Here is a 25,174-nt window from a genome sequence, read left to right on the forward strand (position 1 = left end):
CAGGTTCTAAATATTAGTACTTAGCACATAGCAGACCTTCAATAAATGTTTGTTGAATGAATGAATAAATGAATGAGTGGAAATGATAGGAGCCTATGAACATGCGCAAGGTGGCTTGGTCTAGTTTCTAGTTTTCTTAAGGAAACTACATTCGGCTTTACCAGCCTGCCAAGTCTCCACCTGGGAACATACACTAGGCGTGAGGCAAATCTCCCATTTGAGGGACAATACATATCACTGCACAAACCCATTACCCTAGGATCAAAAAAAATCTGATTTTTACTACTCAGGAATTATTAAATTCTCAAATCTTAGGAGGTGGAAGGACTTCAGAATCCTCTTTCCTAGTCCTTCCACTTTTCAGATGAAGATCCAGAGGCCCAGGGTAAAGTGTGGGTAATTAGCTATCCTCAGGCTGTATAATTTGCCCAAAATCATACTAGTAGTTGGTGGAGGAGTAAAATAGTAAAAAAAATTTTTATTTCCAAAGGGCAAATTCCCAGGGGACTTTGAAATACCTCTGCTGCATTCCCAGCTTGTTCTCAAAGGTCTTCTGGTAAAGAATCTGCCTGCAATGCGGAAGACCTGGGTTTGATCCCTGGATTGGGAAGATCCCCTGGACAAGGGAAAGGCTACCCACTCCAGTATTCTGGCCTGGAGAATTCTATAGACTATGTAGTCCATGGGGTCGCAAAGAGTCGGACATGACTGAGCGACTTTCACTTTGAAACTCAGAGAGAAAACTGTGAAAGCACAACCACTCCCAACCCATGCTGTTTCTTTGGCCTTGTCTCTGAGTACACAGTGTTGTGTGCAGATGCATTAGACAACAGATTCATCATATTACATGAAGCACAAAGGCGAGAACACGATGTACGCCGCATCTAAGGAAGCTCAACTCTGGATGCCAAAGCTAGAATATTTCTGAAGTATAACAATTTGAGGGAACAAGTCAAACTTTGAGGAGAAGTACTGGCTACCAGCTATACCCAGATTTGTTGTAAGTGTATACTGACTACAATCTCTTCATTGTTAATTGGGGGATGGGATATGCAGGGGGTCATTACTGCATAACAAGGCTTCTATTAATGAAATTTGTAATTCCTAATCTCCCTTCAGCTGGTAAGTCTCCTAACAGCCAATTGGCTGCTCTAATTCATACTGTCCCAATATATGCCTGAGCGCCTTTCTCCTTCTAACCTTGTCTTATTTCTTTTTTGACATCAATCATCCAGGAGTTTCAGTATGCAAGCCATGAGTAAAAACTAACAGTCACAAAAACAGAACCTGAGAAATGCTCTCTTTTATCTTTCCTTAAATTCTACCTCCCTCAAGCAAAACTTTTATTTAGGCTATCTCTGAGTGGTCCTCTGCACTATGATTTCACTCTTCTCTTCTGTCTACAAATGCAGCTTAACACAAAATCACACATTGTTTTGTTTATTGTTTTTCATTGCTGAGTACTTGGACACTATGAAGATGATGACAAAATAAGGATGGGGCCTAGGTAGTCCTTGGAAGTTTGTTCTTAGGAATGGATCAAGCAGACACTCCTGCTGCTGCTGCTGCTAAGTCACTTCAGTCATGTCCAACTCTGTATGACCCCATAGACAGCAGCCTACCAGGCTCCCCCGTCCCTGGGATTCCCCAGGCAAGAACACTGGAGAGGGTTGCCATTTCCTTCTCCAATGCAGGAAAGTGAAAAGTGAAAGTGAAGTCGCTCAGTCATGTCTGACCCTCAGCGACCCCATGGACTGCAGCCTTCCAGGCTCCTCCGTCCATGGGATTCTCCAGGCAAGAGTACTGGAGTGGGGTGCCATTGCCTTCTCTGAGACACTCCTAGGAAGCCTTATTTACTGATAGCACCTGCCAAAGAGGCCAAAGAGGTTAAGTCAGCACTTAGAAGGGGTGGGGGTCTGGAGTTGTCGCTCGAGGAGCCTCTGTGTCTATGAACGGCACAGCTCCCCAGATAATGATATGCCTATCTCTTCTCAAAATCATAATTTGACCTGCAGCATTATCTTATCTCTTCAGTTCAAATCTAACTGTCTGGCCTAAGAAGTATCCTTAGCATTTTCAATTTTAAGATCTCTTATGAACAAAGCTAGTGGAAGTGACGAGTTCCAATTGAGCTATTTCAAATCCTAAAAGATGATGTTGTGAAAGTGCTGCACTCAATATGTCAGCAAATTTGGAAAACTCAACAGTGGCCACAGGACTGGAAAGGGTCAGTTTTCATTTCAATCCCAAAGAAAGGCAATGCCAAAGAATGCTCAAACTACTGCACAATTGCACTCATCTCATACGCTAGTAAAGTAATGCTCAAAATCCTCCAAGCCAGGCTTCAACAGTACATGAACCATGAGCTTCCAGATGTTCAATCTGGTTTTAGAAAAGGCAGAGGAACCAGAGATCAAATTGCCAACATCCTCTGGATCATCGAAAAAGCAAGAGAGTTCCAGAAAAACATCTACTTCTACTTTATTGACTATGCCAAAGCCTTTGACTGTGTGGACCATAACAAACTGTGGAAAATTCTGAAAGAGATGGGAATACCAGACCACCTGACCTGCCTCCTGAGAAATCTGTATGCAGGTCAAGAAGCAACAGTTAGAACTGGACATGAAACCACAGACTGGTTCCAAGTAGTGAAAGGAGTACATCAAGGCTGTATATTGTCACCCTGCTTTTTCAACTTATATGCAGAGTACATCATGAGAAATTGAGAAATGCTGCGGTGGATGAAGCACAAGCTGGAATCAAGATTGCTGGGAAAAATATCAATAACCTCAGATATGCAGATGACACCACCCTTATGGCAGAAAGTGAAGAAGAACTAAAGAGCCTCTTGATGAAACTGAAAGAGGAGCGTGAAAAAAAACTAAGATCATGGCTCTGGCCCCATCATTTCATGGCAATTAGATGGGGAAACAATGGAAACAGAGAAAGACTTTATTTTGGGGGGGCTCCAAAATCACTGCAGATGGTGACTGAAGCCATGAAATTAAAAGACGTTTGCTCCTTGGAAGAAAAGTTATGACCAACCTGCTGCTGCTGCTAAGTTGCTTCAGTCATGTCCAACTCTGTGCAACTCCATAGACGGCAGCCCACCAGGCTCCCCAATCCCTGGGATTCTCCAGGCAGGGACACTGGAGTGGGTTGCCATTTCCTTCTCCAATGTATGAAAGTGAAAAGTGAAAGTGAAGTCACTCAGTCATGTCCGACTCTTAGCGATCCCATGGACTGCAGCCTACCAGGCTCCTCCGTCCATGGGATTTTCTAGATAGCATATTAAAAAGCAGAGACATTACTTTGCCAACAAAGGTCCATCTAGTCAAAGCTTTGGTTTTTCCAGTAGTCATTTATGGATGTGAGAGTTGGACTATAAAGAAAGCTGAATGCCAAAGAATTGATGCTTTTGAACTGCAGTGTTGGAGAAGATGCTTGAGAGTCCCTTGGACTGCACGGAGATCAAACCAGTCAATCCTAAAGGAAATAAGTCCTGAATATTCATTGGAAGGACTGATGCTGAAGCTGAAACTCCAATACTTTGGCCACCTGATGTGAAGAACTGCCTCATTTGAAAAGACCCTGATGACAGGAAAGATTGCAGGTAGGAGGAGAAGGAACAACAGAGGATGAGATGGTTGGATGGCATCACCGACTCAATGGACATGAGTTTGAGTAAGCTCCGGGAGTTGGTGACGGACAAGGACAGGGTGCTGCAGTCCAGGGGCTGCAAAGAGTTGGACACAACTGAGCGACTGAACTGAACTGAACCCAAAATTCTAAACACTACTTCAAATAAGAACTTTATGGATATCTTGGTCCGTATCACACTCTTTAAACAAAAGTAATACTCGGTTCATCTATCCTGTGAGTGGGTCACAGCAAACTGTAACCATTTCCCGTCTCTTTGCCTTCCATATTTGCAGCTGCCAAAATTTATTTGTAACTATTTATGTATCATAAGATGGAGAAGGCAATGGCAACCCACTCCAGTGCTCTTGCCTGGAGAATCCCATGGACGCAGGAACCTGGTGGGCTGCCGTCTACAGGGTCGCACAGAGTTGGACACGACTAAAACGACTTAGCAGAGAAGAACTATTAGGTTTTCACAGATAAAATTCCAGGACCTTATGGTACTTAATATGACTTTGATGAGTTGGCTCAGATAGCCCTATATGACTCAAGTGGTGGGGCCAGGTCTCATAACAAGGGTAGATGAGGCTGGAAACGTGACAAGTTTACAGCATAAAGATAGCAGTTTCTATTAACAGCCAGCAGGTGGCCCCAGAAGAAGCCAAGTCACAGCCTGCTAAATGTGGATCCATGAGAAAAATAGCGATTGTCTTCAGTTCCACTAATCTTCCCTTTAATCCATTTTCTCCCATACAGCCCAATCACCTCTCCTCTAGGCTCTGAGTACTCTGTCTTTTCACCATTCTTTTCATCAAAACTCCCCATGCACCCCCATGCCAAGAAAAAAATGCTCCCTGGCATCTAGCTACACATGAAAAGGAATTTCTCAACTACTTTTTCATTTGCTTAAGGTATTATCTTCCTATGAAGGCAAATCCTCACTTCACTGAAATAATGCTGAGTAAAAATACCAAACAAAAAATATCAAAGTAGTAAGAGATCCTCAGGGTATCAAAGTAGACCAAGGATTCTCACTGAGGATATGGGGGTGCTTTTTAATAACACATAAGTCACCACCTCATACATAAATCACCACCTCCACCCTCATTGTTGGAATTAAGAATCACTGTGTAACATGAGCTGTATTTGAAGAGAATGTTACCTTTATAATCGTTACTATTGTAGAAATATGAGATCCCCTGACACAAATTACAATCTTTAGAGGAGGAAAGAAATGGAGTGCCTCTTATGTCTCAAACATCATACTAGGTATTTGTCTCTTCAGTCCTTATAAGATTGGTATCACCTTGACCCAAGCGCCGTCACCATTTTTCAGAGGAGAAAACAGGTCCTGAGAGGTTAAGTAACTTACCAAAGATTATACAGACAACAGATTGAAAAAGCATTCAAACTCAAATCTCTCATCACAACCATACTATTTCTGAAAAAGCATGGGCATTTGTAAAAGTGCTATAAAAAGTGTAATATTGTGTGTGTGAGGGGCTTCGCTGATAGCTCAGTTGGTAAAGAATCCGCCTGCAATGCAGGAGACCCCAGTTCAATTCCTGGGTCAGGAAGATCTGCTGGGGAAGCAATAGGCTACCCACTCCAGTATTCTTGGGCTTCTCTTGTGGCTCAGCTGGTAAAGAATCTGCCTGTATATGTTATATAAATATTGGCTATCATGTGATTATATGTATTAAACTATGAGGACTCATTGGAGCTTTCAGCTTCACTGCTCATGAAGATCTGCAGCCATCTGTAAGGAAGATGGACCCTCTCCCTGGAAGAGATTCAGTGCTTCCTCAATTACACTTGGGCATTTTCCACCACAGCCCTTCCCTAATTCACAAAGGGGTTGGCAGTGGAATTTCAAGCCTCCTCCTAACTCACTCTAACTTCACCTTGATGTGCTCCCAAAAGTCCCTTGGGGACGATCTCTAAGACTTCAGAAGATGGCTGTAACCTGCTGAGGTGCAGTCTTTACCAGATGATCCAAAATGTCTCTTGAGATCGGTTTATGTGTCCTGTGTTGTTGGGCCTCAAAAATACCTGAAGAATAGGTTTAATTGTTATAAATATTTCCTTGAGTTCACAAATGTTGAGCATGGAAACACAGATGGTCCTGTCCACTCTGCCAGGACCAAACATACTGCTTATATATAATCAAATCTATCAGGTTTTCCATTTTTGTTTCTTCTTTTAGTACTTATGCTTACATGCCTTCAGTACCCCTAGATGATATAAAAATGATCATCTTTATATTTTAATATTCCATGTTTAACGTTTAAATCTTTATTTCATCTGAAGCTAATTTTTAGTATAATCTGTGAGGTAAGGGAGTTAACTATTGTTTTTTCAAGTGATTCTCCAAAACTACTCATTAATTCATCCTTACCCCCACTGAATTTTTATAATATTTTACTCTATTGCATGTTCTTATATGTATATTTATATCTGTTTCTGAATTTTTGATAACGTTTGAGGCCTACAATGTCAACCAGTATATAAAGGAAAGGAAAAAAGAATAGTTATTTGTAAATACATTTACCCAGCTATTCCCTGGAGATGGCTGTGAGTGGCTCAAGAAAGTAAATTTACTTTCTTTTAGCTGTGGGTGCTAGAAATCCAAGATCCAAGAGTCAGTGGGTTTGGGTCATCTTAAGGCTCCTCTCCTTGGCTTGCAGATGGCCACCTCTTCAGTGCATCCTTACATGGCCTCTTGTCTGTGGACACACATCTCTGATGTCTGCTCCTCTTCTTATAAGGACACCTGCAAATTGGATTAGGGTCCACCCATATTATCCCACTTAACCTTAATCACGTCTTTAAAGGCCCTATCTCCAAATACAGTCACATTCTGAGGTACTGCGGGGTAGGACCTCAACAGAGGAATTCAGGAGAACACAATTCAGTCCATAACACTAACATATAAGAAATAATTAATAAAATTAGTTATTATTAAGTATTAAATATGTGTTGGAAAGGGCAAATGAATGTCAAAGCAACCATAACAGGAAAAGATATGACCAACTTAGCTGTTTTCCCCTTATTTGACCAAGAATAGATATTTAATATTTGAACAGTTGGGACACAAGAGAAAGCCTTGTCCAAATAGCTACTGCTTCAAACCAGGTCAGAGGACACTTGAAGACTAGAGCACAATGGCTCAGCAGGTGGATGTTGTTATAGGAACTGAATTGACTAATGGCCTTCTCAAACCACAGGTTACTATTTTAAATGTCACAAAAGACCAGAGAGCATGAAAAGATGAAAAATAAAACCAGTGTGGATCCAATCTTCAAACAAGTAGAACTGAGTGACAGGAGCAGTTTTGGCTCCATGTGACTAAACTAAATTGCCAAGTACTAAGGCTGTCTTTGGGCTAGCGGTAGATTACAATCTTTTTTGTCCTGGGGCTCTCAAAATAGAAAACAGCTTTTTTTCTTTTTTCTGTCCTTCTCACTAAAATCCTTTTTGCAGTCCTTGTAGAGTAAAACATCTGTGTGTTGGTCAAAATCATGCAAAAGGGACACTAACCCTAGTGCTACATAATGTAAATATAAAAGAGGATGTATCTGACACCATATACAAAAATAAACTCAAATTAAAGACCTGAGTGTAAGACCGGATGTTATAAAATGCCTAGAGGAAAACAGAGGCAGAACACTTTTTGACATAAATCACAGCAAGATCTTTTTGGGTTGGGAAGCTCCCTGGGTCCAGAAGATCCCCTGGAGAAGGAAATGGCACCCCACTCCAGTACTCTTGCCTGGAAAATTCCATGGACAGAGAAGCCTGATAGGCTACAGTTCATGGGGTCACAAAGAGTCTGACAGGACTGAGTGACTTCACTTTTCACTTTGCTAAAGGAAACAAAAGCAAAAATAAATAAATGGTATGTAATTAAACTAAAACCCTTTTGCACATCAAAGGAAACCATCGACAAAAATGAAGACAACCCACTGAATGGGAGCAAATATTTACAAGTGATATGACCAATATGGGATGGATATCCAACAACTCAACATCAAGAAAAACAAACAACCCGATTAAAAAACGGGCAGAAGAATTTGCCGCAAGGGGGACAGACTAGAGATTATCATATTAAGTGAAATCAGAAAGGGGAAGACGAACGCCGTATGAGATCACTTACACCTGGAATCTAGAATGTGACACAAGTGGACTCGGTTACTGAAACAAAAGCAGACTCCCAGGCATAGCAAGCAGAGTCAAGGTGGCCAAAGGGGAGACGGGAGAGAAGGGAGAGGGGTAAATTAGGAGCTTGGGATTAGCAGATACGAACTACTATCTGTACAACAGACAACAAGGTCAGTCCTACTGTATAGCACAAGGTACTATATTCAATACCCTGTAATAAATCATAATGGAAAATACAAAAAAGAATATGTATATATGTATAACTGAATCACTTTTCTGTATAGCAAAAACCAACACAACATTGTAAATCAACTACCTTTCAATTTTAGAAGGATAGACATTTTTCTAAAGAGGAAATGCAGATGACACACAAGCACATGAGAAGATGCTCAACATCACTAATCATGAGGGAACTGCAAGTTAAAACTACAGTGAGATATTACCTCACACCTGTCAGAATGGCTATCAGCAAAAAGAACACAAATAACAAATGTTGATGAGGATGTGGAGAAAAGGGAACCCTTAGTACACTGTTGGTGGGAAGCTAAACTGGTGTAGCCACTGTGGAAAACAGTAAGAAGTTTCACAAAAAAATGACAAATAGAAATACCATATGATCTAGCAATTCCGCTCTTGGGCATGTACCCCAAAAAAACAAAAACACTAATTTGAAAAGACACATGCACCACCACGTTTATAGCAGCATTATTTGTAATAACCAAGATATAGATGCAATCTAAGTGTTCATCAACAGATGAATGGATAAAGAGGATGTGATATGTGTGTTTATATATGTGTGTGTGCACACAACAAAATGCTACTCAGTCATAAAAAAGGATGAAAGTTTGCCATTTGTAACAACATGGATGGACTTAGAGGACATTATGCTAAAGAGAAATAAGCTGGAGAAAGACAACTTAAAGAAAGACGGAAAGACTGTATATTTTATATATCACTTATATACAGAATCTAAAAAAATAACAAAATAGTGGATGTAACAAAAAAGCAGTAGAGATACAGTGAACAAACCAGTGGGTACTAGTGGGCACTAGTGCAGAGGGGAGGTGGGGAGGGGCAATATCTGTGTGGGGAGGTGGGGGGCACAAACAACTGGGTGTAAGATAGGCACAGGATACACTGTGCAACATGAGGAATCTAGCCAATATTTTGTAATAACTGTAAATTGAAAGTAATCTTTAAAATGTGTTTTAATTTTCAAATTAAAAAAAGAAAGCTTATTTGGGGAAAAAAACTTCCAAGCAAATAAGAAAGAGCAGAGCAATCCTCTGAGCTTGTTTGGATGGAATGCTTAGGCTGGGTATAGCTGCACCAGACTCATCAGGCCAAGCGTTCAAGTAGAGAGTAGTCACCCATTCTCATTACAGTAGAGAGTGACTCTTCTATACAGTAATGCTCTACGTATTTGCAGGAAAAGAAAGAGCAGGGAACTATGATGCTATAGAAGATCCCAACTGAGGAAATGGCCTTGTTAGAAAGGGTGCCCCCCAGAGCTCAGAAACTTGTACTAGCTTATTCTCCTGTCAAGGGCTTCCAGGGCCCTCCAGAGATGTGTCCTGCTCAGTTAAGGAAACCTATCTACCAGCTACTGTAAAGCAGGTCAGGCAACCCTCTAGTACATATGCTGTTGCTGTTCAGTCACTAAGTCGTGCCCAACTTTTTGTGACCCAATGGACTGTGGCACACCAGGCTTCCCCATCCTTCACTATCTCCCGGAGTTTGCTCAAACTCATGTCCATTGAGTTGCTGATGCCATCCAACCATCTCATCCTCTGTCGTCCCCTTCTCCTCTTGCCCTCAATCTTTCCCAGCATCAGGGTCTTTTCCAATGAGCTGTCTCTTTGCATAAGGTGGCCAAAGTACTGGAGCTTCAGCTTCAGCATCAGTCCTTCCAATGAATATTCAGGGTTGATTGATTTCCTTTAAGATTGGTTGGATCTCCGTGCTGTCAGAGGGACTCTCAAGAGTCTTCTCCAGTTCAAAAGCATCAATTCTTTGGCACTCAGCCTTATTTACACATATACATATACAGTACATATACATGTCATTGAACCATTGGTCAGTTGAAATGGCAGCACAAAGCACGACCAATTTTGTTTAAGAGCTTTCACATGGGTGTGCCAACTGAGCCAGCTCTCTACCAGGTGGAAAGAAGAGGCCTATAGGTCTCTGCTCAGATTCACATTAGGACCCAAGCTGTGATTCAAAACAAAAACAAAACCGAAATAATCCTCTGAAGTTACACTGCCAGAAAGGGCCATGAAAATTCTCTTTTGTCATTTGAAGACCACTCACAGTCTGTTATATGCAGAGCACAGACAGTTTCTGAGTTCACTAAATGATCAATTCTTTCCCTTTGACCTTCCTCTCTGTTTCAGGTACTCAATTTGCTCCCTGGGCAAATGATGGTCCAGAATTCTTTCATTAACAGTATGAAAATAGTAAAAATGTCTCAAATATATATTATGGAGCAGATGGTAATTTGAACCAAAGGAAGAGGGTCACTTTTACTGAAAGACCACATGCATTTTTGGTAGTTACAAAAAAAAAAAAGAAATCTGATAATTCTCAAATTTTTATCTCCAGTTTTTATCCCCTTCTCCTGACACAGACATGTTTCCAAATACTGACTGAGCACCTCCATCCAAAGTTATCTCATTTTAAACATATCCAAAACAAACTCATTTTTGTGAGTTGTAGTATCTACATAAGTCATCCAAGCTAGAGGTCTGAGAGTCTTCTTTGATCCCTAACACATCCTAATTAATCGGTCTGTCAAAATGCTTCTATAATCCATCTACTTCCTCTTCATTCTTATGGTTCCTAATTCAGCATCTTCTCTCAAGTGAACAATTACCCAGCCTCTAAACTAATTTTCCTGCTCCCAGTTTCATTTTAATTTTTGATCCATGCCCCTTTGAGGCATAGCAGAAATTCAAGATTGACCTCTTTGGAAGAAAGTAATTTGCTTCAGGAGGGGAAAAGCAAGAATTCATTAGGCCTGATTCTCAAGAGGAATGACAAGGTCATAAAATAGAGAAACAAATCTTTATAGATCAATGTGGCACGATGCTGTGGTTTGAGCCAATGACTCTGAATCTGACAGAGTACTATCATGCTACTGAGAGGAGAGGGTGGGAAATTTCTTGATGGGAGGTGGAAAGACAAAGACTGAGTTAAATTAGCTAAGTATCTAATAAGATTCAAAGTGGATGACTATTAGATTTCCTTAATTAATTTGAAAAAAACTTGGGTATGTACTTACTCTAAAAATTATATACGATTTTTAACTTATATAGAGAAAAAATTACTTCTAAATCCACCACCCTAATGATTACCATGTTTGTTCATGCCCTTCCAGTCTTTGTCCACACAGCTACAATCATAGCCTTCGTCTTGGGTAAATATATAGGATTACATATAAAAAGATTTGATGTATTAGAAAAGCAACTGACCTGACTTAAACTCATGCACTTCACTTGAGAAATTGTCAGTGTGGAGTACATCATTCATTAGAGAGTAGGTCCTGCTGCTGAAGAGTGAAGTTGCATCCTGAGTTGTACCTACACATTATTATACAAAAGAAAAGTGCAGAATTTGGTAAGGTGCTACAGATTTAAAACTGGTGGACCTCAGATTTGGAGGAAATACCTAAAGTCTAGGAAAAAAAAAAAAAAAAAGACTCTCTTACCTTCATAACATATTCTGGCTTTTATTAGCAGCATCCTTAAAATGGAGTTGATAATATCTACTTCACAGGACTTTGATGAAGAATAAGTGTAAACTATAAAAAAAGATACAAATGTAAGGAAAAATGATTACTATCATTCATGAATCTGTACCTCTCCCCAACCTCCAAACTTCTGAAAAACAATACCCTTGCTTCCTATATTGGTATCTCCCCAACCCACCCTCAACCCCTAGCTAAGAGGAACAGCCAATCTGTTTCTCCTGGGATTGTCAGGTACATTTCACCAAGAGTTTTACAAGGGTAATAACAGGCACCTGGGAGCTATACTTAATATTTATAAATGTCAATCTGAAATTATACTGTTATCAGCAGTAAAGCTTTACAAGCTAAATAAAACATCAAGGCTTTATTTTTTGTTTCTTTTTCCTTTTAAATGGAATTATATAAAACAAATATCTCATAGAAAATTTGTTGCTTTATTTAATAAATACTGTGTGAGGCCCCATAATAACCAAAGAGGACAAAAAGATGAATAAAATAAGTCATAATTCTTTGCCCTAAAGAACTCCCAGTGCAATGAAGACAGGTAAGTTTAATGTACAGGTATAATAATATACGGCAACGGCAATAGTAAGGACAATCACAATAAAGGATTGTGATTACAATCCAGACTTGAGTGGGACTGGGTGGTCAGGGAGGACTTCCTGGAGGAAGTTAAACCTTAAAAGACTCATGGGAGTTATCCAGGCAAAAGCTGTGTATGAAGGAAGGGGAGGGGCTGCAGATGGTATGTCCAGGCAGAAGAAGCAACATATGAGAAAGACCGAAGAGAAAAATGTTACAAGAAATTATGGTTCAGTAGGGGCCCCATGTGGGGCTTCCCTGGTGGCTCAGCAGTAAAGAATACACCTGCAATGTGGGAGACCTGGAGTAGATCCCTGAGTTGGGAAGGTCCCCTGCAGGAGGGCATGGCAACCCACTCTAGTATTCTTGCCTGGAGAATTCCATGGACAGAGGAGCCTGGCAGACTACAGTCCACTGGGTTACAAAGACACAACTGAAACAACTCAGCATACGCATTATACACCAAAGAGTAAGATTTTTGTCATACTCCAAGAACCAATTTTGGCCCACTTACAGGCAATGTCACTATCACTGAGAACACAAAAGAGGAATGAATTAGATTATGAACTCCTATTTCCATTAGTTTTTAGAAACATTATATGAATCACATATAAATTCTAAGAGTTCAAACAAAAAAGTTAACTTCTAATGTTTTAAATTTAATTTATAACATTGTGTTGATTTCTGCCATACATCAACATGAACCAGCCACAGGTATGCATATGTCCCCTCCCTCCTCCCCCCGCTTCTCACCTCTCTAGGCAGTCACAGCAAACCAGGTTTGAACTTGCCGCGTCATACAGCAAATTCTGTTCTGCATAAGGCAGTGTGTGTGCTTCAGTGCTGCTTGTCACCCCACCCTCTCCTCTCCCACCGCGCCCCAAGTCTGTTCATATCTGCGTCTCCACTGCTGCCCTGCAAATATATGTGGAGTCTAGGAAGATGGTACTGACCAACTCATAATGTTTTATTTCAGTTCTTCTAAGAAAATGCTTTTTATTTTAAGTCACTTGGCCACAGACCCCATACTCACATGCCCCAGAGAACCTAGTATGGTAGTAAAAGACCTAGTCATTTATCATCTGGTCTTTGACGAAACTAATTAAATAACATAAGTCTCTGTTGGGAGGGGCTGGGGGAGGAGCATGGCAATCCCAAGTAGTTTGAGGGCAAGAGGGACTGAACCCAGGCAAGTACTAGAGAAGAATCTTCTTTGTCAGAGGCAGCAAAACTTTCACAGGTGTTTGAATAAGAAGATTGTATTAAAGATTAACTCTACCAGTAACACTGTTTTACCAAGATATAAAGTAGTTCTATCCAGCAGAAATTTAAACAGTCTATGTAATTTTTTTAGAAGCCACATTTAAAAAGTAAAAAAGAAACAACTGAAAATAATTTTAACAAAGGGTTTTATTTAATAGATTTTAATTAAAATATTGTCACTTTTAGACATGCAAACTGCAGTATATTCATACATTGGAATGCTTTTCAGTGCTAAAAAGAAATGAACTATCAAGCCATGAAGACATGGAAAATTCTTAAGTGCTTATTATTAAGTGAAAGGACACAATCTGAAAAGACTACGTACTGTACGGAAAAGGGCAAGACCGTAGACAGTAAAAAGATGAGAGGCTGCCACGGGTGTGGGGAGAAGAGATAAATAAATGCAGCACAGTGAAACTCTCCTGTATGATACTATAATGGTGGACATATGTCATTATAAATTTGTCCAAATCTATAGAATGAACAAAACCAAGAGTGAACCCTAATGTAAAATACAGACTTTGAGTGATAATTTGTATCAGTGATAGTTTACAAGTAATAACAAAGGTAATTCCCTAGTGCAGGATATTGATGGTGAGGGAGGCTGTGTGTACTTGGCTGGGGCAGGGGCAGGAAATGCATATATAAAAACTCTGTATTTTTTGCTCAATGTTGCTGTAAATCTAAAGTTACTCTTAAAAAGTCTATATTTAAAATGTGTATCATTTTAACATGCAATCAAGATAAACTATTACTGAGACAGTTTGCATTTTTCCATAATAAATATTTTGAAAACCTGCATGCATGTTCCATTTACACCATTTCTAATTTCTATTAACCACATTTCAAGTGCTCAAAGGCCACTTAACGGCTAGTGGTTCCCACACTGGACAATGTAAGTCTGGAGTAGCAGCAGCACCAAGCCACACTGGATACATAAATGAGGAAAAAAGTGTTCTGCTCTGTAAATGCAGCTTCCAAAAAAGCCTTTGAATCTTCTTTCTACCCAGCCTGCTGGCTCTCAGCTCCTCTCAAACAGATATTCAGGAGCATCTTCCCTGCAAGGCCCCTCCCCAGTCCAGCCCTCCAGATGGTATCACTCTGAAGATTTTTTCTTGATGGAATTCTGTCTAAAAGAGAGGCATGGAACACTGAAGACAGAAGGTATTTATCACACCAGAGGTTCCTGAAAACACCTCATTAATATTAGGTGTACTCCTCATTAATAACAGGAGAAAAAGCTTTCAGGTCCTGTACATTGTACAAAAAAATGAAGAATGAATTAAAATGCAGAGCAGACTTAAATGCTACCTGGAAAATAAGTACTTAAGAAAAAAATAGTTTGTTGTCATTATAGAAATAAATAAATAGGCTTTGCCTCAGTCGGTGGGGACTGTTTATATTTCCTTGCAACTAGAAACATTATTTATTTATATTTCCTAGCAACATTCCTGGAAATAATGTATAGATGTCTCTGCATGCCATGAAATGTTATAATCTACTCATGCTCTAAATGCTGTTACCAAGATGTGGGTACACTTTAGCTCAGAAAAGTTAGCTGTCATTTGAACTAGAAAAGCCGCTATGTTAAATCAGAGTCTGCCTTTACATATTCATCACTTTCAAGTTCTATCACTCATAGAAATGATAAAAAAAAAGGCATTTATTTGCTTATCATTTTCAACAGCTCTTCGAAATGAAGGGAGATTTAAAAAAAGCAGAAAGTAGACCAATTATAACAAAGTAAAATTGCAGTCTCACAGAATCCAGCAAAGAAAAGAGTATGACATGAAGCAGAATGCATACATATCAAGTAAATTGTATTTACTGTTATAAAAACATTACTAAATGTCTAACTCTCATCTGAGTCCTCTTTGAAATAAAGGAAGAAATGTAAAAATAAATATATAAAATTGGTATTTAACTATGTATGGCCTTTTTAAAAATAAAAAAATTTACACAAAAAGTCAAAATTTTCCACCTTTACTTCTAAACCTTTTCAAATAAGTTGTTGTTGTTCAGTCACTAAATCATGTCCCATGAAATGCAACACACCAGGCTTTTCTGTTCTTCACTATCTCCCAGAGCTTGCTCAAACTCATGTCCATTGAGTCAGTGATGCCATCCGACCACCTCATTCAGCATCAGGGTCTTTTCCAATGAGTGGGCTCTTCGCATCAGGTGGCCGAAGTACTGGAGCTTCAGCTTTAGCATCAGTCCTTCCAATGAATATTCAGGGTTGATTTCCTTTAGGATCAACTGGTTTGATCTCCTTACTCTCAAGAGTCTTCTCCAACACCACAGTTCAAAAACATCAATCCTTCAGCACTCAGCTTTCTTTACGGTCCAACTCAGACATCCATACATGACTACTGGAAAAATCATACTTTTGACTATATGGACCTTTGTTGACAAAGTGATATCTCTGCTTTTTAATATGCTGTCTAGCTTTGTCATACCTTTTCTTACAAGGAGCAAGCGTTTTTTATTTCATGGCTGCTGTCACTGTCTGCAGTGATTTTGGAGCCCTGAAAAGAAAAATAAATCTGTCACAGTGATGGAACCAGGTGCCATGGTGTTAGTTTTTTGAATGTTGAGTTCTAAGTCAGTTTTTTCACTCTCCTCTTCTCAACCTCATCAAGAAGCTCTTTAATTCTTCTTCACTTTCTGCCATTAGAGTGGTATCATCTGCATATCTGAGATTGTTGATATTTCTCCCAGCAATCTTGATTCCAGCTTGTGATTGATTCATCCAGCCTGGCATTTCACATGATGTACTCTGCATACAAGTTAAATAAGCAGGGTGACAATATACAGCCCTAATGTACTTGTTTCCTAATTTTGAACCAGTCTGTTGTTCCATGTCCAGTTCTAACTGTTGGTTCATGACCTGCATACAGGTTTCTCAGGAAACAGATAAGGTGGTCTGGTATTCCCATTTCTTTAAGAGTTTTCCATAGTTTGTTGTGATCCACACAAAGGCTTTAGCAAAGTCAATGAAGCAGATGTTTCTTTGAAATCCCTCACTTTTTGCTTTTCCAGATAAGTACCTTAAGAATACACAAGAGTGACAGAACGCTGTGAACTGGTGAAACTGAGTAACAGATACTTGGGGATGTGCTATACTTTTCTCTCTACTTGTACACAACTTATATTTAAAGTCATCCAGATAAAAAAAAAGTTCAAAATCACTGGTGGAAAGTTTTAAAATATATGAGTATCTTTAACAACAACAAAAAATTGACTACAACAACTACAGAATGTTTGGTTGTCTCTGACTCAAGGCCTGGCATTGGAGATTTACTATTTACTCACACTCTTTTAAATTGTTCATGTGTTTTTAATAAAACATTATTTTATCAGTACAAAGATCTATATATACATGTACATATGTAACACAAACATCTACCCCACAGATATATACATACACATGGATATATATAATATTTATTATACATTTTTATATAACATATACAATATATAAGACACATATAGTTATATATACAATTGCATTATATATGTGTACCTTTATACGTGTGTATGTTTTGGTAAGTGTAGAATACTTAACACTTGCTGAGGATACACCTCCCGAGAATGCATTTAGCTTGGCATCTTATCAGCTGTGGGTCCTTAAGCAAGTCACTTCTGAGTCTTCTTAAAGTGAAGTTGCTCAGTCATGTCCGACTCTCTGCGATCCCATGAATTGTAGCCCACCAGGCTCCTCCATCCATGGGATCTTCCAGGCAAGAGTACTGGAGTGGGTTGCCATTTCCGTCTCCAGAGGATCTTCCCAACCCAGGAATCGAACATGGGTCTCCTGCATTGCAGGCAGATGCTTTACTGTCTGAGCCGTCTTCTTAGGTTAACACATAAATGAGAAAACACATTTGAAAATGCCAATCACAAGGTCTGGTCTAATACAGATATTCACTAAGTGTTACTTTGCTGCTGCTGCTGCTGTTAAGTCGCTTCAGTCGCGTCCGACTCTGTGCGACCCCAGAGACGGCAGCCCACCAGGCTCCCCCGTCCCTGGGATTCTCCAGGCAAGACCACTGGAGTGGGTTGCCATTTACTTCTCCAATGCATGAAAGTGAAAAGGGAAAGTGAAGTTGCTCAGTCGTGTCTGACTCTTCGCGACCCCATGGACTGCAGCCTACCAGGCTCTTCCATCCATGGGATTTTCCAGGCAAGAGTACTGGAGTGGGGTGCCATTGCCTTCTCCGCTGGTCTCATCAATTCATGGCAAATAGATTGGGAAACAATAGAAACAGTAAAAGACTTTATTTTTTTGGGCTCCAAAATCACTGCAGATGGTGACTGCAGCCCCGAAATTAAAAGATGCTTACTGCTTGGAAGAAAAGTTATGACCAACCTAGACAGCACATTAAAAAGCAAAGACATTATTTTGACAACTAAGGTCCATCTAGTCAAAGTTATAGTTTTTCCAGTAGTCATGTATGGATGTGAGAGTTGGACTATAAGGAAAGCTGAGCGCCAAAGAATTGATGCTTTTGAACTGTGGTGTTGGAGAAGACTGTTGAGAGTCCCTTGGACTGCACAGAGATCCAACCAGTCCATCCTAAAAGAAATCAGACCTGAATATTCATTAGAAGGACTGATGCTGATGCTGAAACTCCCGTACTTTGGCCACCTGATGTGAAGAATTGACTCACTAGAAAAGACCCTGATGCTGGGAATGATTGAAGATGGGAGGAGAAGGGGACGACAGAGAATGAGATGGTTGGATGGCATCACTGACTCGATGGACATGAGTTTGAGCAAGCTCCAGGAGTTGGTGATGGCCATGGAAGCCTGGTGTGTTGCAGTCCATGGGGTCGCAAAGAGTGGGACTCGACAGAGTGACTGAACTGAACTGGTAGCTTTTTATTGTAGCTACTTCCACTAGATGGCACTAAAGACTCAGACTCTGGGAGGAAAATAAATCTGAACAGCAGAAGTGATCTACTACAATAAACAAGAAATTTCTCCAGTCATCTGTCCTACCATTATGATCAGTGCCTTAGAAATTAAACATGAATCTTGGCCATTAAATTCATGCATAGTACATTTATTAAAGCATACTATGTTTGAGACTTGCCCAGTGTTAGGAATGCAGAAATAAAATATTATACCTTGTTCTTAGTGTGGGAGGAGTGGGGTGTAGTGAGAAAGAAACAAGTATAAAATTGAAATGAGAATGTTAAAAAGGTCATCACAGTACCATGGGAAGCACAAAGAGGAACACCTAATAAAGGCTTGCTGACAGGATTTCTAGAGAAGCTGATATCTGAAAACTGAGCTTTGAAGAATGGATAGGAATTAACTAGACAAGAGAATGGGCAGGGTGTCCTATGCAGAGCAAGAAGTCTGTACAACTATACAAGAGGCTGAAGCTCAGGGTGCATGCTAGGATGAGGATGAAGCAGTGCAAGAAATGAGGTTAGCTAGACTGGCAGAGGAAGTCAAGCCTTCAGTTCAGTTCAGTTCAGTTTTCAGTCACTCAGTCGTGTCTGACTCTTCGCAACCCCATGAATCGCAGCACTCCAGGCCTCCTGTCCATCACCAACTCCCAGAATTTACCCAAACTCATGTCCATCAAGTCAGTGATGCCATCCAGCCATCTCATCCTCTGCCATCCCCTTCTCCTCCTGCCCCCAATCCCTCCCAGCATCCGAGTCTTTTCTAATAAGTCAACTCTTCACATGAGGTGGCCAAAGTACTGGAGTTTCAGCTTCAGCATCATTCCTTCCAAAGAAATCCCAGGGCTGACCTCCTTTAGGATGGACTGGCTGGATCTCCTTGCAGTCCAAGGGACTCTCAGGAGTCTTCTCCAACACCACAGTTCAAAAGCATCAATACTTCGGGGCTCAGCTTTCTTTACAGTCCAACTCTCACATCCATACATGACCACTGGAAAAACCATAGCTTTGACTAGACGAACCTTTGTTGTCAAAGTAATGTCTCTGCTTTTCAATATGCTATCTAGGTTGGTCATAACTTTCCTTCCAAGGAGTAAGTGTCTTTTAATTTCATGACTGCAATCACCATCTGCAGTGATTTTGGAACCCAAAAAAATAAAGTCTGACACTGTTTCCACTGTTTCCCCATCTATTTCCCATAAAGTGATGGGACCAGATGCCATGATCTTCGTTTTCTGAATGTTGAGCTTTAAGCCAACTTTTTCACTCTCCTCTTTCACTTTCATCAAGAGGCTTTTTAGTTCCTCTTCACTTTCTGCCATAAGGGTGGTATCATCTGCATATCTGAGGTTATTGATATTTCTCTCGGCAATCTTGATTCCAGCTTGTGTTTCTTCCAGCCCAGCGTTTCTCATGATGTACTCTGCATATAAGTTAAATAAGCAGGGCGACAATATACAGCCTTAATGTACTCTTTTTCCTATTAGAAGATAATTTGCATGAGAACAGAATTTTAGCTTATTCCACACAATAAGCTATATACTGGCACAGTCAGGAATCCCTCTCTTCATGGAAATTATTATTCTAGTGGGCAGCAAGCCATGAGGATATTTGGGGAAAACATATTCCAGGTGCTTAAGTCATATTTGATGAATAAACGAAGGTATTCAATAGTCACTGAAGATTATGATCAAACTGCAAGGGAAAAAAAAAAAGATCTCTAACAGGATTATGGTGAATGAATTGGAAATAGAGACACTACTCAGTGATCCAAAAAAAATATGATAGGAATTTGAACTAAAGCAGGAAAAGCAGGGAAGGAGTGGATTCAGAGCTATGATACAGACAAGAATGGTATCAGCAAAAAGAGCCCCTGTATAAAATGGGCTGCTGCTTTATCTATATCACCTCCAAGCCCCACAACAACCAAGGGAGCTCTCTCTTAAAAAAATAAAAAAGTTTTGCTAAAAGACCCTAGGAAATAGTAGTGTTTAAAAGCCAGGTGCAAAAAATAGTGCACTGCAAGGAGAAGAAAAGTAGTGGTGAGAAGGGCTGAAAGAGGAAGAAAAATCAAGCACAGTGTTAGAGAAACCAAGGAGGAGAAAGTTTCAAGAGGAAACTGTCAATGTCAAAAGCTATAACAAATTCTGGTAGATGATAACTGAAACGCATCCACTGGACAGAGCAAGGGGGAAGTTTTCAGGGACTGTGGCAAAAGCAATTTCAGGGGATGGCGAGAACAAAAGCCAGATGATACTATGTTCAGGAGTAAAATGTGAGGAGGATTACAGAAGCAAATGTAGACTATTCTTTTTAAGAGGGAAAGTGAAATCAAGAGCTAAAGACAGGTTGTAAGGTAGAAGAGACTTAAACATCAGTATGAGTTGGAAGAAAAACCCATCAGAAAAGAAAGGATAAAGACAGAGGAGGAAGTAGATGAGACTGGGCTTTAGAGCACAGGTCTTAGAAGAAAGGATTCTCCTTGCTTTTCAAAGGAGGAAGGATGGTGAATGACAGAAACAGGGATAATGGTGAAAGGGAAGCCTGACATAGCTCTCTGGTTCACTTCTGTACATTCACCCCATGTCTGGTGCCGCTAATAAGGCAAACTGTCCAATCCAGATGTGCCTGATTTCCCGATGGGTCATCCTCTGTTCCTGGCCTTCTTGCCTTTGGTACTTTCCCTATCTTGGGCTACAGGTTTAGTGGCTTAATTGCTCAGTCATGTCTGCCTCTTGTGACCCTGTGGACTGTAGCCTGCCAGGCTCCTCTGTCCATGGGATTTTCCAGGCAAGGATACTGGACTGAGTTCCCATTTCCTCCTCCTGGAGACCTTCCTGACTCAGGGACTGAATCCTTGTCCCTTCTGTCTCCTGCATTGCAGGCGTATTCTTTACCTGGTAAGCCTCAGGAGTGCAGTGAAACTCCTTAGACACTTTAACAGACCTGGCCCTTTCCTCAGTCCTATTCCTCTGATCCCAAGACTTTTGTACTTCCCTGTAACTATTTGCTTCCCGGGGTCCCCAAAAAGATGAAGTAGTATGCGACCATGGACTAAAATACTAACTAATCCTAAGAAAGGAGACTCCTTAAATAATTCTCTCCCATAATCTTATCCCATATCACTTGTGGTCTGTATGATCCACAAAACTCTTGGTTGCAAGTATTCCCATTCTACTTTGGGATCATTCACTTGCCTCATCAATAACAAGTCTTTATTAGACGTCTACTATGTAGGCACGGATTTGGTTGCCAAGGGTTTTTCATCTTAACAAAGAGACAAAAAATACGTGTGTGTGTGTGTGTGTGTGTGTATACACACATATATACATATATATACATAATAAATTAAAAACACTTAATACCAGAATGTAGCACAACTGAAAAATTAAAAAGTATAAGCAAGTTGCCATCTGACTCAGTAATCCCACCTCTGGATATATATCCAGACAACACTGTAATTCAAAAAGATAAATGCACCTTTATATTTGCAGCACTATTCACAACAGCCAAGACACGGAAACAACCTAAATGTCCACTGACAGATGAACAATGAAAAAGATCTGGCACATACTACAATGGAATACTACTCGGCCATAAAAAAGAATGAAATGATGCCATTTCTGGCAACATAGATAGAACTAGAGGTTAGCATACTAAGTGAAGTAAATCAGAAATGCAAAGACAAATACCACGTGATATCACTTATATATGGAATCTAAAACAGGACACAAATGAATTTACCTATGAGATAGAAACAGGCTCACAGACATGGAGAAAAGATTTGTGGTTACCAAGGAGGAGGGTGAGTGAGGGAAGAGATGGCTTGGAAGTTTAGCATTAGCAGACACAAGCAATTATATATAGAACATACAAATCACAAGGCTCTACTGTATAGCACAGGGAACTATATTCAATATCCTGTGATAAGTCAGAATGAAAAAAGAACATGAAAAACAATGTCTATATAACCGAATCACTATGTTGTATGCAATAATGTAAATCAACTATACTTTAATAAATTTGTTTTAAAATCTCTCTCTCTCTTTAGTCACTCAGTCATGTCCGACTCTTTGCGACTCCATGGACTGTAGCCCACAGGCTCCTCTGTTCATGGGATTCTCCAGGCAAGAATACTGGAGTGGGTTGCCATTTCCTTCTCCATTAAAATAGCCATTGGAGCTCAAATCTGGAGTGCTGAAACAAAGGGAAAAGTTTCAAGAAAGTAGTGTGAAGAGTATGTTTAAATAATAAAGGTGGAAGAATTCTGAAGAGAAAATTGGACAAGACTAAGAAATGTGCTTGGCAATATTTAAGTCCAACTAAAAAGCCAGTTTCATGAATCTATTAAGGAATCCAGATTTCATCCTATAGAGGGAGCCTGGGAGCTACTGAAGCTTTTAGAAATGCTGATTTGTGCCATATTTTTACACTTAATTTGGAAAAACTGTGTAGAGAAAAAAAACAGAAGCCAGGAATAATTCAGAAACTATTCTAATCCTCGAAGTAAGTCCTTATCATCTGAAAGTTCTCCACAGTAAGGTGTTGGCTGTAGGGATGGAAAGAAATTGGTACCTGCTTGGATATGGAAAAAGAAAAAGGAAGCCAAGAGTACTACAAAGTTTCATGCTGGAGGCAAGAGAATGATATCCTTGAGAGAATAAAACAGAAAAATTTAGAGAACACAGTTTAGTGAACAAATTTCACTGAAGTTTAAGATATGTGGGGCCTAAGGTGATGGGGCCACATTTGGGCACAGGTTTATAATAAATGGCTATGACCAAAGCACAAGAGAGAGGTTAGTACTGAAAGTGTGAATCTGAGGATCATCTGCATAAGAAGTAAAGGTAAGGGATAAAGTGGAGCAAGCAGAACCTGTGACGAAAGAGAATGTGAGAAGCTGTCCAAGAAATCAGAAGGCCAGGAGAGTAGAATATTTCAAAAGGCAAAAGGGAAGCAAGTTTTAAGGATGAAAAAGTACATAACAATGGTGAATACTAAAGAGACTTGAGTGAGAAAAAGGCAGTGACTGGTCATTTGTGATCCACAAGAGCAAAGTCTCAACAGGGAGAGGGAAAAAATGGGTGAAAGCATAAAGCGGGACTAGTCTTTTGAGAAATGTAATGGTGAGGGTCACAAAGGTAAGTAAGCTGAAAGGCAGCCTAGTCAAGGGAGATTTTCGTAGAAGAATGTGTTAGTTAAGGACTGATTGAAAATGTGGGACAGCAATGTTTTGAGAAGGCAAGAAGATTGGAATAAAGAGCAAAAGTCTTATGGGGTTAACCTTGGAACAGAAAAAGAGAAGTCAGAAGTCTGAGAGGCGTTGTGACGAATCACAGATTTTTTTTTAGCAAAACGTGAGTGACTTGCTTTTCTTACTCAATTAAAGGCAGATACCTGCTGAGTTTATATGAGATTCAATGCTTAAGAAGCTGGGGAAGAAAAGGCTACAGGTGATGGGGCTAGAGTCTTAAACAAGGCATCATAAGACAAGCGTTCAAGTCTCATTTGTTCTGCCTTGGGCTTGCCACCAAATTTGAGGCTTTCCTCATAGAGTTGAGGTTAAAGGAGATAATATACAGGTACATTCAAAAGCACTTCTTAAACAAGAGAAGCTTGGAACATCTACCATGGGAGACATGACAGAGCATGAATAAGAGATGAAATAAAGCATCTCCAGACATCAGGGAGAGTTGAGGTGAAGTTCAGAATAAGAATAAATGGCAAACCCAAGTCTGCACAGTTTCTGTGACTTACTCCAGCATACTGGAGTGAAGAAAGCAGAATCTGAATCCGTAGGTATGGAGAAGGACAAGAAGCTGAAGAAAACCAGGTAAGGACTATTTTAAGACCTTCCTAGATGTGCTTACTTTTGGAAATTCTATGTAATTCACATATAAATGTAGCATATGACTCATTGACATATTTTGGAAATGGCTGAACATTTCGACTTTCATCTTATAGTTTTCTTTTCATATTTCAAAGTCAAATTTCTGTTCGTTTGTTTCAGATTCCATATTTTTTAAAGCTTAGGCTCCAGGCACTGTGCCTATAGCATGAAATGGATAATGAAGACATCATTGAAACAGTTGTCCATTGGGTCCAAATCAAGTAGGGAAAGTCATGAACAAAGCAAGCAGTGAGATAATCAGGCATCCTAGTCGGTCTTAAGATAACAGGAACAAATGGAGCATAAGGAGCCAGAGTGTTACCATTTCTGGAATTGTGGAGGTACAGGTTCTAGATGCCAAATTCCCCATACAGCCAAATCAGGAGACTCCTTCTAAGAACGAAGACAGAGAAACTGTGAAGTAAAGGATGTCCTACGTGTTCATCTTACCACTACTCTGTGAGCCCACAGAGGACTTATCCTTCTTTGACATCTTCCACTATACCATTGTGACTAGTCAGGGGCCCTCTCTGATTAAAAAAAAAAAAAAAAACCCACAGCGAGACAAACTTGCCCTCTTTCTCTTACACAAAACTGTAGAACTCTGGTTGACATAGAACTCCTTAGTCATCGGCACCTCTAGCCCCGACGGACGAAACAACAGCTTCTCAAGCCCCAGGGAACCGGGATTCGAGCTTCCCGGCGAGTGCCACACGAAGGCAAAGCTAGACCTTGGTCCAACAGTCTCCCTGATAGGTTCTGAAAACCAGCCTGGCCCGGAAAATGCCAGGACCCAGCGAGCCGCTTCCAGAAGCTCCGGTAACCCGCACGCATGGCCTCAAGGACTCCTGAATTAAAATAAGCTGGGACGCCCAGAGGGGAATTCGCAGGTTCACAGGAGAGCCAAGGATAAAGCGCCATTCGCCGCTTCCGAGTACTCGGGAACCAAGAAAACATCTCCCCCTT

At 40.2% G+C, this 25,174-nt stretch overlaps 1 long non-coding RNA gene across 2 annotated transcripts; it reads right to left on the reverse strand.

Annotated features, from left to right (window-relative positions):
* Positions 1–45: 45 nt before the first annotated feature.
* On the reverse strand, positions 46–25,165 carry LOC139182154 (uncharacterized). Of its 2 annotated transcripts, none has more exons than XR_011565725.1 (4): positions 24,797–25,165; positions 11,513–11,605; positions 11,277–11,384; positions 46–6,415 (listed from the first exon to the last, which is right to left on the reverse strand). It is a non-coding gene; the product is annotated as an uncharacterized lncRNA (long non-coding RNA). The 2 variants fall into 2 exon arrangements; XR_011565724.1 differs by having other exon boundaries at positions 24,531–25,165.
* Between the last annotated feature and the right edge of the window lie 9 nt (positions 25,166–25,174).

The sequence above is a fragment of the Bos indicus genome, chromosome 3, assembly GCF_029378745.1.
Source record: "Bos indicus isolate NIAB-ARS_2022 breed Sahiwal x Tharparkar chromosome 3, NIAB-ARS_B.indTharparkar_mat_pri_1.0, whole genome shotgun sequence".
In the NCBI taxonomy this organism is placed as follows: domain Eukaryota; kingdom Metazoa; phylum Chordata; class Mammalia; order Artiodactyla; family Bovidae; genus Bos; species Bos indicus.